Raw genomic sequence first — 3,487 nt, 5'->3', positions numbered from 1 at the left:
AACTGCCTAAAACCAGCTGTTCTATGCTCTTTCATGCCCAAAGATCGTTGAAAACAAACTGGGTGTAGAATCAGAGGAAAGGCAGTAAATAACTGTATTGTGCTTATGCTGCTCGACATCAATGCCACTTGAAGCTATTGGTCTTAGGTTAAAGTTTTTATTTCTAACAAAGTCGAACCAGTTTGACATATTTGTGAGGTTGTTTATGGAAGTAAGGTATTTATAAATGAAACAGTGCAAAGCATTTCTGATGGGCATTGCAATTGTGCTCCAGGTCCTGTTGTTAATCTGAGTGGCAAGATTCCCAATATTAAGTAGAGCCAAAATGACAGACAAATCCTGATTGATTGTAGTGGTAATGTTAAAGCATGCAGCAGAAAAAAGCTTAAGATCTTACTCAAAATTTTTTTTGCAAGTGGGAAGAACTTCATTGGATGAAAACAAACTGAATTTATTAGGTAAACAGTGCTTCTTACCTTGAAAGGCTAAAATATATTAATTGTTCAAAGTGCAAACTAAAACCTCTGGATTTATTTAAAATTAAATTATTGACAAGATTGTGCAGGCTTGCTGCTGCCTTCTTGAGCACTGTTGCTCTGTTCAAATCATATATGCATTATAGGTTTGTAAGAGGGCAGTAAATTGCTTTGCACAAATAAGGAGCTTGGTTAAAGGCTATATAGCAAGGAACTCCTTGCTGACACTGTTCAGCAGTCCTCTTGCACACAGTTTTACACTGCATAGCTGTATCAATACAGCTTTTTCAGCAGGGGCACATACTACAAAAATCTCATAGTAGAAACAGAACACATAGGAGTTGCACTGTGGTTTTGGAAGATAAAAACAGAAGGAGAGCTTACTAATACAGGCAGAGTAAATTCATCTTTACTTGCATGAGTTTCCCCCTTTTCCTCTGGTAGATTCACATTTGCCTTGTGGTCATGCAGACTGGGTACACTGTGTTTGACTATGTATAGATGTTTCTAACATCTCTCTCTCTCAAAAAAACCCCAAACAAACCCTGCCTAAATATTTCATAACTGATATTTTTATAATATCAGAGCTATAAAAAACTTGCTTTGTTATCCCTTGAATGGGAAGTTACACTGTGTGATGTGCTGCCAGATCTTACTTTTTCAGGAAACGGTAAAATAGCATGAGTAGTCCTGTCCAGTCCTGTGCTTGGCAATTCCATTGCCGAGTGAATGTGGTGCACCATGTGCAAGTATTGTCCAGGCCACTTGGGTATATATGAAAGCAAACAAGTTGAGCTGCTACTAATGAGCTCCCTGAAGATGTGTTGGGTAAACAAGGTGTTGTACATTGTCTGTGTTGGAGGTGCTTTTTGCGAAAGAGTCATTTCTATAGCGTAAACATCTACAAGGCTTAACTCCCAATGCAGATCTGATGCAGTAGGACTAACTAGGTGTTTGAAGTCAAGGGTTGTTGCAAGGTACTTTCTCAGTTTGAATCACTGCAGCTGCCAATCAATGTGTCTACATCAGGGGTAAGTAGGAAGGCTGCCACAGAGTGGTAGTGCTGTCTTGGAAAGAGTGGCTCTTGTAATGCTGATGTACTGTGATGCTATTAAAAGTGGCTGTGCCAGTGTAAAGCCCTGTCACCACAGGATCTTGTACATATGTAACTGTGCCTCCCAGTGAAAGCCAGCACTCTTCTGGCTTTCCCTGGGAAATTCCAGAAGACTGGAGGCATTGTTGGCTCTAGGAAATCCTGATGAAAACTCTTGAGACTTGTAAAATCGTTGGTGTGTTATACAAACACAAACTGATGCTTAAAATTTCTCTAATAGAAAATGGAAGCAACTCTCAGTCAGAGCTGTGCTCAGGAACTGATGTGGCTTGCAAAGTGTGCGTTTGGTGAAAGCTTGAAGTATGTTACGCATCTGGCAAGCCAACTTACAGTCGAGTCTAACGAGGAGCAGTGTGGCCCTGCATGGAGTGGGTGGTACTGTGGGGAGGCATCGTGCAAATCTTGTGACTCCAAAGCACTAGCAGTGCCACCTTCTGACTGCGGCAGCTGTGGACAGGGCTTGGACCGCCTGGTATTTGAGGTCAGGCCAGGGTACACGGCTTTCCACGCTGTCGGGGCACCACAGTGTGGCTCAGCTTGGTTGTAGTTAAATAGGTTTTTGGAAATGGCTTATATCCAGGGTGGAACTGAGAGGTTTTTGCTTGCGTGTCTCTAAGTTGTCAAGTTGTTGATGTTGAGGTAGATGAGAAACTTCTCTGGGGGTGCTGTAGCTGCATTATAAAAAATATACTAGTAAATTAAAAGTAGTGCAAATAGAGATGGAAAGTTTACTGATTTTGCTCATCTTAAAATATAAATAGAGATCAGAAGAGAGTATTGTTTCTGGGAAATACTATTCCAGATTACATTTTACATACTCTCGCAGAGGTGGCCTGAGTTTTGTTTTCTGTATTAAATAATTTGGTTTTTTTTTATAAAAAAAAGCTGGAAACTTTCTGTCAATTAAGGCTCCTGATAGAAGGGTTTTGGGGCGGCTAACTGGTGTGTAGTGAGTGAAACTCTATTGACCTGTTACCCTTAGGTGCAGGTAAACATTCCAGGGGCTGGAGTTCAACTGAGTGATCTGTTCTTTCTTTAAGCAGTTTAGTTTAATTCAATTAATGCCCTTACGTACAGGGCTGTTAGCGCCACTGGTTTAAGCCCGCAGGTCTCTGCTTTTCCAGTAAATGTAAAGCTGTTAAATATCTAAGGAGGACAAATAAAAATAGACCTGTGACCTAGAACACTTTGTAGTCTCTTTGAATTAAGTGCATTATTGTTCGTGTAATGATCTTCAGACAAAATAAGTGCGCGGTGGTTTTTAGCTGAGAAAAGTTAATCATTAATGCTGGGGTCTAAAATTAGAGCAACTTGACTTAAAAATTTACTGGAAGGTAGAGACCAAGACAGTCGTGTTTTGTTTTTTAGCTTTGCTCCTTTCATTGTGTATTGAAGTGCAAGTTGCATGAAACTGGAGGCTGGCCAGAACAGAGCAGTGTGTGGTCACAGGGGTACGGTAGCAGATCCTTTGGATGCAGACAGCACAAAACACTCTGCCTTCTGCTGTATTTACGCAAAAAATAAGTTCTTGGAAATGAACATACTAGCACTATGTTTTTAGTCTGAAAAGTTAGCATCTGTAATATTTTAAATATCTGACATGTTGTTGTGAGTAAACCGGTGAAATAAGTGTCCAGCCTGGACCTCGGCAGGTTTCTGTGATTGCTGTCATTGTCTGGAAGGGAGGAATTGTAAACTTGGTTTTAATTACGAACTTCTCTGGCTGGCCTGGGATGTGTGCTGTTAACCTTTAGCGCGGGGGAGGGAGGGAGGGATTGCTGGGAACGCTGATGCGTCTGGCTCTGTGAACGGACGCTGGAGGGCGTTAGGCGTCACTTGAAATAGGACTCGCCAGGATACCGTCAATGTGTTTTTTAATTAAAAAAAAAAAAAAGCT

Source organism: Aptenodytes forsteri, unplaced genomic scaffold (assembly GCF_000699145.1).
Source record: "Aptenodytes forsteri isolate BGI_AS27 unplaced genomic scaffold, ASM69914v1 Scaffold53, whole genome shotgun sequence".
In the NCBI taxonomy this organism is placed as follows: Eukaryota; Metazoa; Chordata; class Aves; order Sphenisciformes; family Spheniscidae; genus Aptenodytes; species Aptenodytes forsteri.
The sequence above is the reverse complement of the archived record's forward strand: the minus strand, read 5'-3'. Positions refer to the sequence as shown.